A 13,196-nucleotide genomic window follows, 5' to 3' on the forward strand; every position below is an offset into this window, starting at 1 on the left:
CCCCGATAACCAGCTAAGAATAACACTTGAAGTTGAAGGGAATGGAACGCTAAGCCCTTGGCAATACCCCGGTGCTAAAAAGTAACTATGTAAGAGTGCAAAGTTGAGAAGTATTCAAAAGGAAGCAGAATCCACAGGTGAAAACGTCTGTAGCGCCAGGATAAGAGAAGAAACAACCCGCAGCGCATAACTCTTACACGTCAGTCAGGACTTCTCAAAAGCAAGGTCGTAATACCAAAGTAGTACGAATATCCATGTCGATCGGACCCTAGGTGAGCAAATCCGGAGATACCAGGAAACGTCATAGTCCGCATAGCAAGGATGGCTTAGCCAAGCCAGAATTCTACAAATACAGTGCCCAGAAAGCAAGCTTGAGATGGCAAATCCAAGCCATCATCAGCCAGGGGAAAACACTGAAAAAGAGAAACCAGAGGTGAGAAAGAAGCCACGCTGTTTCCCCCCTCTAACTCCCACTCCCTGTGCTAGGAAGTATTGAATCGTGAGACGAGACCAAGAGGTCTAGTACCAGGAGATCTCACGTCCATAAAAAGAGCTGGAACGCCTGAGCCAAAATTCCCAATATCCAGGACGTAGAAGATTTCACTATCACTAACGTGCACATTAACTAGAGCGTACACAGTGCTGAACACTGTAACATACAAGAAATGGGTCATGGTCAGATTGCACGGAGAGAAAGTCTATCCAAACTCTTTTCTTGACCCCTAAAATGATCTGCCAACAGAAGAGGAAGATGAGGGTCTACCCATCTAAGTAGAATAACAACTGTACCCGGCAATGGAGTACAGCACCTACTGCCCAAGCTGTAGAGAAATACCCCCATCAAAATACCGACTGAAAGGCCCTCAGCGGCATTCCGGAAGAAGGGTCTGAAGCTCCAGAAAGGTAGCCTGACCACGCTCAAGAGTAGAAGAATGAACAAGTACGGAGTCGACCCTGAAGACCAGACTCCTGGAGCTGAGGATGGAAGGCACCGAGTCCCCTCAACCCAACAGCCCGGGATGTATGGTGGCCATGAGCTAGTCCAGCAAAGACCGAGGCATGCCTTTTAAAAGAGAAATCTCGCTGAGCCACCAAAACATACAGAGCGATGCATGAGGAGCCTATCAACTAATTGGAGCCCTGAGAAACCGGGCACCACCAGAACAAGGGCGACTGCTGTAGCGTTATAATGGGAAAGCAAGCCGAAGTTCCCAGCGCGGTCAACAAGAGAATTCCATACTCTGAGTCTTGGTGACCAAAGAAGCCTGCAAACCTGAGACTGTGACCCATCGCCCAAGTTTCTAGGAAGAACACATGTCTCTCCCATAGGAACAAAAAAACATCTCCTCGACATACCTATAAATAGTACAGGAGAAAAAAGCACTGTGCAAATTTCATCCTGTTCGTGTCAGTCAAATGACCCGACTGAAAGACGTCCGAATCCAGCATTCAGTCAAGAAAAAATTAGGTGAATCACCTGGTAGCGCCAAAACAGTACCTCTGGCCACATTTTCTAAAATTTTCTTGAACCTTGGATAGGAGAAATGGCACGTGCCAAAATCGAAAGCGCTGCCCAAAGAGAGACAAGCAACTAACTGCTAAGGTATTGAATCCATGATTGCCACCCCTCCATAATATATCATTAAATTGATGCCGTCTATCCCGCCAATACCTCTCAGTCTAGGTGGATTACAACAAGAGGGTGCCTCGGCACTGCCATGGAGAATACATGGGTAAAAGAAGTATGTGGCGGGACCAGGGAGGGTCAATCAGGAACTGCTAGATCAATTTAACAATTGACTGGAAGAGAAACCGGAAAAGCGTTCATCCGGGACACCGCTGCAAAGACAGGTTGTCCAGAGTGAGGTGCTATCAATCCAATGGAGATATATCGGACACAATATATACCAGCAAGGCCACTAGACCGTCCCATTTAGGGGCCAGATTGGAAAAGAGAGACCGCACGCCGCTTGGATACAGAAAGAATCGGAGCGGAGTATCCTTTACCATGAAATAGGGGAACGCCGGAAAGGCCTGTGCAACAGCGGAGGAACATGAAAAGCACAGGAAAGGAAGAAAGGTATTCCCCCTACCATAAGCGGATAAGTTCCGCCAGGGCATCTAGCACTGCCGCCCCAAAACTGAGTTCAGTGCCCCTCAGCGAAGGACATGTACCTGGCAGGCAGAAAGAGAAACCATCCTGTCCAAAATACACTGCAGGGATGATGCAAACTGACAAACAGCCCTGTCTCCCCTCTCAGAGAGCCGGTCATCACATGGCTACCAGGGAACGACCCCGCGCATAACAATGCGAAGAGGGGAAAAAAAGAAATAGGGGAGCTGATTAACATACGTCAGGAAAAGACGATAGCCACACAAGGCTGTTGAGTATCCCAAAAAACACAGGACCCTGCGTTGATCCAGATACAAACAAAACCTAGTCCTGCCCGCTTGAAAAGTGAAGGTGCCACCAGGTAACCCCACATTACTAAGAGCGTGTAGCCCCAACAGGAAACTCAGCACGCCAGTACAAGGCGGTTTATTTTTATTTTATTTGTTCTTTTTTTTTTTTGTAAATTCTATATCCCTTGTATTATCATCAGTAAGTGTACAAAATCACTTAAACTCTCCAGCAATATAATAGACATACATATGACAAGGAAATATTGTAATCGCACCACCTGATACCAGCAGCGCGACCCCAAGGCGCAAATAAGAGGCAACAGCCAACAGGCAGAACTCTTACCATACCGGGACCCCGGAATGCAGGAGGAGAGATCCGAACCAAGACCCGGGTATCCCTCCCCCGCCGCTGACCGTCCCAGCGGCAAAGCACCTCCTGCTGACCCAGTGCCGTGACAAGCTGTAACCGAGGGGCCAATTGGCGAATGGACTCCCTCTCCAGCACCCTCAGGCAAGGCAGGATGGCTCCCAGACCCCAAAGAAGCACTTCGGGAGAGAGTCACACCGCCGCGTGAACAGCAACTGTACATGTAACCCCCGACACAGTCAGGACCAGAACAGGGAGACTGGGGAGGCGCAGAGATAAGGCCGCAGCTGAACACAGGCGCCAATAACGCAGTGGCTCCGCCGCCAGCGTCAGAGCAGAAGTGCGAGCCACCCGTTCACTGAAAGGCACTGACTCCACAAGCGCGACTCACTCGGCGGCTTGAACACCGCCGCGGCACCCACTGCGCACAGGACAGCCCCAGCGAACAGGCCGCAAAAGTCAGGTCTCTCCCGTCCACGCACAAAAACAAGCTCGCGGCTCCCGCGCGCGGGAAAACACCGATTTGAACAACAGTGCCCAAGACACCAAACAGAAGGCCTGAACTGAAAAAAGCACACATTGCAAATGAAAAACTCCCCATACATGTTCACTGCCCTAACAAGGCTTAGAAGATGAGGAAAGCTAGTTGGAAGGCACGCGACCGCACAGCTGCAGGTACTCCAGAACAAGCACAAAACCAACACAAATCCGTAGGTCCAAGACAACCGCAAAATAATATAACCTGCAGGGCAATGCAACAAAGGGATACTCACAACCAGGCTTACAGGACTGACAGACCCCGGCAGACACCGGTTGAGCACCCCTGAGAATGCATAACTGCAAATAGCAAATGGTCTCTTTCTTTTTTTTTTTTTTTCAAGGGAAAGAAGAAAAATTAGAGACCCAGCTAACCCCTCTATCACTGGAGGGAGGGTGAGGCAGGGACAAGGGGGGGCCCAAGTGTAACCTCTAAAGCCGGCACCGTCCAGCCGGACACCCTGTCTCACTGAAGAGGAAAACCTCAACAGGAGAAATATAATTGCTGCCTCACTGAAGAGCAAACCTCAACAGGAGAAATATAAATGCTGCCTCACTGAAGAGCAAACCTCAACAGGAGAAATATAATTGCTGCCTCACTGAAGAGCAAACCTCAACAGGAGAAATATAATTGCTGCCTCACTGAAGAGCAAACCTCAACAGGAGAAAATATTTATCCAGCCACAGCCAGAATTCAGGAGCTAGTGGAACAGCGACTTTCCCCTGCTGGGAGATAGAGCATACTGATGAAACAGGAGGAGTGCCAGCCAATAGGACCACCTGTTAATTAGTTTCTCTATCTCCGCCTGCTGGTAGATGTGGGCTATCCCCATTGGTCTCTGGATTCATCTGCTGCTGTTGCTAGGGAAAAGTGGATTATAGTAATATCATCTGCATAGATGAAAAATTTGACTCCCAAACTATGCATCAATGTTCCCAATGGGGCTAGATAGATATTAAATAGAGTAGGTGATAGTGGGGAACCCTGGGGTACCCCACAAGAATTGCTCCAGGAAAAAGAATAACTTTCTTCACTAAATACTTGATAGCGTCTTGTTCTTAAGAAGCCCTCAAACCAGTTCCAAACTTTCCCTGAAATGCCTATTGAATCTAAACAGTCCAATAATATCTTGTGATCAACTAGATCAAAAGCGCTGCTTAGGTCCAGTTGAATGATCAGTGCACTTGAGCCTTCACTGAATAAACAGTGGAGATAGTTCATCAAAGAAGCGAGTACCGTTTCCGTACTGTGCCCTGATCAGAACCCTGACTGGCAATCATGAAGAATATCGTGTTTCTCTAAATATGTAGTGGTTAGAGGGGCTTACAGACCTGGGTCCTCCTCTCTATGGTTCACTAGCCCACCCACTAGACTACTTAAGACACCTGTGTGCTACTCCACTAGGCTTTCCCAAAAAAGATGATGCTGTTCTAGAGACAGGTATGTACTATTTTTTCAGAATTTGGGAGGATAGCAGGGAATTAGTGAATACTGGGGGAGTGTTGGGGGGGGGTTATACTTACTTACCTCCAGCGATCATCTAGGACGTCCTGCAAATGTTTTGATTATAGCCGCAAAACGCCAAAAGTTTAAACCACCCCTAAGCCTGCCCAGTTGGCTTCATATGCCCCTTTAAACACTGGGCGTACAGCGGCTAAGAAGTCCCACTAGACTTCGAAAAAAACTGTTTTGAAAATCAGCGCGTGGATGTCCTGCTGACTTAGGTACTTTATTGGATGTTTTAAACTTCTGATTATGCCCCCGATAGGTACTCTTTTCAGATACTAACAAAAGTCTCTTCCAAAAAAAAAAAAAAAAGGAGTTAAGAATGGATGTGTATGCATGTGTGTGTGAGAGAGTGTTTTAAGGCTGATGTTTACGTTTTGCACCTTTCACTGTTCTGTATAATAGTTAAATACTAATAGCTAGATTCACTAAAGATAGCGACTCAATCGCTGTTGGCTGATTCTCTGGCTGATTTTCCAACAGCAATTGAATCACTATCAAGTTTGCATGCAAATCCACTGACTCAATCACTCAGTGAGCGATTTACATATGCGCAGAGCCCTAATAGTAGAGACAGGGAAAGCAGCCTCCTGTCACTGCTATCAGGGTTTCTGCTTTTTATTTTAATGGAACAGATGTTCTGTGCAACTTAAACACACACTTTCTGTCCAATTAAAAAAGCCCCCACCCCCACGTTAGTACCCCCGAGCCACCGTCCTGTCCACCCAAACCCCAAAAATATGGCAGAAGGGGTGCCAACTAGTGCTGCCCGATTCAAATCGGTTCACTGATTCACTTCAGTTGAATCAATTAGAATCGATTCAAAACAAACCAAAAAAAAATCGGCTTCCCGATTCGGCTGACCTTCCCCCCTCAAGCAGGAGCAGCAGTACTGCTCTTGCTGGCCGGCCGCTGCCGCACCTACTTTAGAGGGCGAGGGGAGAGGGTCAGTTGGGACGTGTTTCTGTCGGCTTCCCGCCCTGGCCTCTGGTTCCCCCCCGACGTCCGTTTCCACCCCCTGGCGTTCGGCTTCCCCCCCCCCCCCAGGCTCCCCGTACCGTTTACCTTAAAGAAGCAGCCTGCAGACAAGATCGCTAGCGATTTTTGCGCTGCTTCAGAACTGTTTCTTCTGCCGCGAACCTGCCTCTGACATCAGAGGGGCGGGACTGCGGCAGAGGAAACAGCTCCGAAGCAGTGCAAAGATTTATATTTTCATATAAATCCAATGAATAGACAATTGGACCGATGATAGTCTGCAAGATGGCCACACGCCGAGACTAGTTCCAAAGGTGATACCAGCAGACACTGTACCTAAGCAGTTAACAGTGCAGAACAATGGAGTTGCTGTTGAATCAGTCCTCTGACATGTCCCCCTTGGCTCTTCTGGCAGTTATATTGGGTGTTCATATGGCCTGAGTCTTCCAGAGAGGGGTATAGTTGCTCCTGAGGAGGTCTGATGGATCATCCAGAGGTATTTTGGATTAGTATTCATATATTTTAGATAATGCATTGTATTACCTGATCTGGACACTAGTGAAAAACATGGCCACTGCATGTTGCAGCTCCAGAATTGTTCAGCCAACATGTTATTGAAGAAATGGTTAGGCAAGATGCTATTGAAGGGATAGACTCTCTGTTCAGAGAAGATTTTGGAGAAAATTATAAAAGATCAAGGAAGTCATTCAGAAGCTGTCTGCATATAGGTGCCATTAAAAAAGCTAGTTTCCATGTAGGGGACAGGCTATTTAGGGCAGTTTGCGAGTTGACAAGGAGTGAATTCAGGGGCATGGATTTTTTTTTTTTTTTAAGCTCTCTCTAGTGGGCACCTATTATTGTTTTATTGGAGGTAGGCTAGGTTATCTCAGACCAGTGTGGTCCTTGAGGTGGTGCATGAGGGTCATATCCTTGAGTTCTTGTGACACTATTCCAACTCTCAAGGAGGCTCCTGTTAGCCCTCTTAGAAAATTGGGACTATTGGGGTGAATTAGAGCATTTGCCTTGGTTGGAGATAGTAGATAGTATGCCTCCCTATTTTGTAGAACTGAGGATTAGAGAGTTGCATGGGGACATAAATCAAACCTGTCCCTGCTGGAATCGAATCCATCTCTGCCCGTCCCCATAAACTTCAAAAGTAGTTATTTCATTTAATTATGCTACTGAATTAAAGGCTCTGGTAGAGACCCATTTAGAAATAAGCAAAGGCACGTTTATTAATTTGGAAATATTAATTGGGAAGAATACATACTTTGTAAAGGGATCTTTGCCAGAGCCTCTAATGTAAATATAGTATAGCTCCTTGCCCAAGCATCCGTAACCATCAATAATAATAACTTTATTCTTATATACCGCCAACAATCTTGCGACTTCTAGGCGGTTTACATCAAAGAATATTGCAATGTACATCTGATAGTAAAAGCATTAATGATAATAACAACAGTTATGTACTGTAGGGTCGTGAAGTACCTTGCGGTTTGCACAGGGTTGGAAGTTAGTGATTGGGGTTAACAGTTTACAAGAACAGATTTGGGGAGTGATTGCGAAGGGGGTTATTGTCCTTGTTCGTTGCCTAGGTATTTTGTGAACAGGTATGTTTTCAGGTGTTTCCTGAATTCTCCATAGTTGTTTGTGTGTGTAATTAGTTTATCTAAGTCTTTGCCCCATAAGGCTGCTTGATAGGATAGAAGTTGTTGATGGTATCTCTTATATTTGCATCCTCTGGCTGGTGGGGAGACGAATTTCAGGTGTAATCTTCTCTCATGTCTGTTGGTTGGGTATGAGAAGAGGTCTGTTATGTATTTAGGGGCTAGACCTGATAGTACTTTGAAGCATAGACATCCCAGCTTGAACTTCGTGCGTGCCTCTATTGGTAGCCAGTGCAGGAGTCGGTAGGAAGGGGTTATATGATCGGACTTCTTCAGCCCGAAAATCAGCCTGACTGCTGCATTTTGTATAAGTTGTAGTCTCTGCATTTGCTTCTGGGAAATTGCCAGGTGGGTGATGTTACAATAATCAAGGTGGCTTAATATTAGGGATTGTACCAGTATTCTGAATACTGAAGCGTCGAAGTATGCTCTTATGGACCTAAGTTTCCAGAGAGTGAAGAACCCTTTTTTGACTAGGGAGTCCACATGGTCTTTCATAGTTAGACCTTGGTCTAGTATTACCCCCAGAACCTTCATTGTTGGTTGGATGGGGTAGTTAAGATTGTTTATGCGTAATGATTTTGTCGTGATATTTGAGAGTGGCGAGGCTATAAAGAATTTAGTTTTATCTGAATTGAGTTTCAGTTTAAATTCTGAGGTCCATTGTTCCATCAGGTTTAGTGCTTGTGTTGCTGTGGGGGTGATATCGGAGGGAGAAGTATTGAATGGGATAATGATTGTGAAGTCATCCGCGTAGCTGAATACTTTTATACCCTGTTGGGCCAGCTGCATGCCTAGTGAAGATATATAGACGTTGAAGAGTAGTGAGGATAGTGGGGACCCCTGTGGAACGCCTGATGGGTTTCTCCATGTTTTAGAGAGGCTGCAGTTGAAGCGTACTTGATAGGTGCAGGATGTGAGGAATCCTCGGAACCAGTCAAGTACTTCACCTCCGATGCCGATTGCGTCTAGACATTGTAGCAATTTTTTGTGGTCCACCAAGTCAAATACCGAGCTCATGTCAAATTGCATGATTAAGGCATTATGTCCCTTGCTGAGTAAGTTGCGTGAGTATTCTAGGGTTGCTGCGATCACCGTCTCTGTGCTAAACAGAGGTCTGAAGCCAGACTGGGTTTCATGTAGTAGCGAGAACTGATCAAGGTAGTCCATCAATTGGGTGTGTACTAAACCTTCCATTATTTTTACGAAGAATGGAATGGATGCTACAGGTCTATAGTTAGTTACTAATGATAGGGATTGTTTATGATTTTTTGGAATTGGGGTGATTATAATGTGACCGTTTTTCGTTAGGAATTTTCCGTTTTTGAAGTTATTGGTCATATTATTCCACAGTGTTAGTTTAAAGTCTAATGGCGCTGCTTTCATAATATTGGGGGGACAGGGATCAAGGATGCAGTTTGATTTAGTATATTTGTTGTAAAGTTTTATGAAGTTGCTCCATTCTAGATCCTGAAAGGAGTTCCAGAACATATCCGCTGGTATTTCATTTGCATGTATGTTGGTTATTTGATTTCCATATGTGTTTGTTGGGCAGTTGTTTCTTAGGTTCACAATTTTTGGCATAGCATGTAAAAAACTTCTTTCCCATAACAAATCTCAAAATGCAATAATACAGAAAACAACCTGCCATAATAACAAACTGCGAAAGTTGCAAAGAAAAAACCGAGAGACAATATCCAGAAAGGGTGGGGCTCTGGATTCATCTGCTGCGTCTAAGGGAAAGAAAATTAACAGGTAAGAACATAATTTTTCCTTCCCTAGCAACAGCAGCAGATGAATCCAGAGACCAATGGGATGTAGCAAAGCAATCCTCAATCTGGGTGAGAAGCAAACGCCGCCTCCGCAACAACCGAAGCACAAAACGCCCCTACCGCATGCGCCCCCACATCCAAGCAGAAATGCGGAGAGAAAGCACTCTCGGAAGACTAATTAGCCGCGAGACAAATCTCCTCCAAGGAAAAAAACCTCTGGGCCGAGCCCAAGAAGTAGCCATCGCTCCGGCAGAATGGTCATGAAGTTCTTTCGCCAATCGCTTCCCTGCCAGCAAACAAGCATAAAGAATGTCCTCCTGGACCCATCGAGCGATGGAGGCTTCGGACGCCGCCATACATTTGAGGCGTCCCTTGAAGAATACAAAAAGGAGATATAAACAACTAAAAGTTGTTAGAAACCGAGCTCACGGAGAACGCTACGTACGTATCAAAAAATGCAGTGAATAAAAGCACTGCTCCCAATTTCTCCTCTCAGGAAGAAGGAAGGAAAAGCGAGCATGACAAAAAAGAAAGGATGACACCCCCCTAGAAAGAAATAGTGGTACCATTTGAACTGATACCCCATATTTCGGAAATCAGAAATAGGAATCCCCGTTGAACAAGGCCTGCAACATAGAAAACTGCAGAGCTGAAGCCATGGCCACAAGAAACCTCATATTCAACGGCACAGCCCTTTAGAGTCCCAAAAGACAAGGATGAAATGAAGCCTTCGGTAAACTGAGAAGAAGTACATAAAGATTGTACTCCAAACCGGGCTTTCTAAGAGGCGCATGAATATACCGCACTCTGTTTAGGAACTGAACTACATGAAGCTGAGAAGTAAGCGAAGAGCAATATACCTAGCCCTTGTAACAAGCCAAGAATGGCACTAGAAGCTGAAGGGAATTGAACACTAAGCCCTCGGCAATATACTTGTGCCAAAAAGGAACTTTGGAGTGGTTCAAACGTTAAGAAGCACCCAAGAAAGGAAAAACCTCCAAAAGGAAGCAGAAGCCACAGGAGAAGACGTCCGTAGCACCTGGATAAGAGAAGAAACAACCTGCTTCACATAACCCTTACTCGTCAGCCAAGATTTTTCAAAAAACTAGATCGTAATACTAAAGTAGTACAAATATCCATGTTGATCGGACCCTAGGCGAGCAAAGCCGGAGATACCAGGAAACTTCTTAGTCCGGCTGTCGAAAGACTCATCAAATCCGCATAGTAAGGATGGCGCCGCCAATCCAGAGATTCTACAAATACTGTGGCAAATCCAAGCCCTCATCAGCCAGCGGAAAACATTGAAAAAGAGAAGGCAGAGGCGAGAAAGGAGCCATGCAGCTACCCCCTCTAACTCCCACTCCCTGGGCCTGCCGAAGAAGCTAGGAAGCTTAGAATTGAGAGACGAGGCCATGAGGTCTAGGTCAAGGAGATCTCACGTCCATAAAAAGAGCTAGAACGCCTGAGCCACATATCTCAATATCCAGGATGCAGAAGATTACACTATTACCAACATGCACACTTTCCAGAGCGTACACAGCGCTGTACACTGTAACATACAAGAAATGGGTCATGCTCAGATTCCGCGGAGAGAAAGTCTATCCAAACTCTTATCCTGATCCATAAAAGACGAAGATGAGAGTCCACCCATTGAAGCAGAACAACTTCACCTGCCAATGAGTACAACACCTACTTCCCAAGCTGTAGAGAAATACCCCCATCCTAATACTGACCAAAAGGACCCTCAGTGGCAATCCGGAAGAATGATCTGAAGCTCCACAAAGGTAGCCTGACCCTGCTCAAGAGTAGAAGAATGAACAAGTATTGAGTTGCCTCTGAAGACCAGACTCCTGGAGCTGAGGATGGAAGCCACCGAGTCCCCCAACCAGACAGCCTGGGATGGTCGGTGGTCATGAGCTAGTCCAGCAAAGACCGAGGCATGCCTTGAAAAGAGAAATCGCACTGAGCCACCAAATCATACAGAGCGATGCAGGAGGAGCATACCAAATAATTGGAGCCCTGAGATACCGGGAACCACCGGAACAAAAGCGACTGCTGTAGCGTAAGAAGGGGAAAGCAAGCCGAAGTTCCCAGTGGAGTCAGCAATATGGATCCCAGAAACTGTACAGAATCCCATACTCTTGGTCATGGTAAGCGAAGAAGAATACCAATCTGAGACCGAGACCCCACGCCCAAGTCTCCGGAAAGAGTCTCTCCTGTATGAATAAAAAGTCTCTCCTGTATGAATAAAACACATCACCCCGATATACCTATAAATAGTACAGGAGAAAAGAGCACTGTGCAAATTCGAAGATGCACGTGTAAAGAACTGAGGAAAAGATACCACCCTTTTCGTGTCAGTAAAATGGCCCGACTGGAAATCGTCCAAATCAAGCAGGCAGTCAAGAAGAAATTAGATGAATCGCCTGGTAGCGCCAAAACGGTACCATTGCCCACATCACCTAAAACGTTCGTGAAGCCTTAGGTAGGCGAAATGGCATGTGCCAAAACCGAAAGCGCTGCTCCAAGAGAGGCAGGCAAACCAAGGGCCGATTCGGAGTCCATAGAGAAAATGTAAATATACTCCCAGGTTGTCTGCAGAAATGTGTAACCCCGAGAAACTAATTCAGCAGAATGGGATCCAGCCTGCCCAATGCCTCCGTCTCGGGCACCATGCAGTAAGTGGAACAACGTCCCTTAGTTCCCGAAGAACTACAAGAACTGTCCTGAGGACCAGTAACACTGAAAAGGGAAACACAAAACATAGAGACTCCAAGAACGAACGGGAAACCTGAGGAGGATGCAAAGATGCAAGCATCCTGAAAAATTTTCACAGCCCCCTGACCTGACATCATAGCGTCTTCTCCCTCATGAGAAAGCCTGAAGAGTCATTGGAAGAAGTCAAGATCCCCTCAGAATGAAGTGCAGAAAGTCAGGGAATGGCAGGATGAGACTGTAGGATCTGCAAGAAGATTCTCCTAGGAAAAATCAAGTTTCACAATGTAAAGAGGAATATACTGGAACCATGAAAACAGCACTAACCCCATGCAACATGAGTGAAATACGTATGTCCTTTAAAGTGAATGCGTACTAGACTCAATCAAGATGCTGAATCTACCGCCCGGTGGAAACCAACAGCATCCTTACAGGTATCAGACAAAGCTCACATCGCTAATGAGAGCTTCAGGGATGAGGCTAACAGCCACATAGCGCGTGATCCTCCGCGGGTTTGATAGAATAGGTAACTGGCTCCTGGTTAAAAGGAGCTGTACAGCCCTTCCTGTCTGGTCAGGAGGCCCGTCTAGCATGTGCCATGAGAAAATGGTGACAGGAGAACCCAGCGTGATAAGCATGGAAATCTGAAGTCCAGGCCCCCTCAGAAATAGAGAAAGAGAGTCCTGGCCGCAGGAAGATGCGCAGTGTCATTATGTCCATAGAGACAGCCCGAACATGGAAACTGTTTGTACTACCTTTAGGCATATATATCCTGTGCCACTCCTAGACACATGCAGCTCAGCACAGAGGCCCAAATAAGGACAGTTACCAACAGACAAAGGCTTAATCTGCAGGGACCCCAAGAGAGACAATGAGATACCTGTGTGAAGTAGAGGGCACTATCTTACTGCTGATCTCACCGTGCCGTGAGTTGCCGTATGTCGCCTCAGTCCGGAGACAAACCGAGACTGGGTGACCTAGCACAGGTCAGAGTCTCTCTAGTAAATCCCTTGAGTGCTAACCCCAGTGTCCGATTAAACAGCAGCTTCCTTCAAGTGAGTACAGCAGGAACACAGACAGACATATAAAGCTGCCCAAGCATGTCCCAAAGCTGGTGAAACACATACAACTTGTCTGAACCGGAAAGGAGAGAAGCCCTGGCATACCCTGACCAAAGTCAGCTGGAAACAAACTACCGGAATGCTGCAGCTCTCCCGCCATCACCGGAGACCCAAGCGCACGCCTGATTCTCA

At 46.3% G+C, this 13,196-nt stretch overlaps 1 protein-coding gene across 4 annotated transcripts in view; it reads right to left on the bottom strand.

Annotated features, from left to right (window-relative positions):
* Window positions 1-13,196, bottom strand: part of PTBP2 (polypyrimidine tract binding protein 2) — a 232,300-nt gene that overhangs the window by 156,117 nt on the left and 62,987 nt on the right. The gene's annotated exons all lie outside the window — the stretch shown is intronic.

The sequence above is a fragment of the Geotrypetes seraphini genome, chromosome 12, assembly GCF_902459505.1.
Source record: "Geotrypetes seraphini chromosome 12, aGeoSer1.1, whole genome shotgun sequence".
Classification (NCBI taxonomy): domain Eukaryota; kingdom Metazoa; phylum Chordata; class Amphibia; order Gymnophiona; family Dermophiidae; genus Geotrypetes; species Geotrypetes seraphini.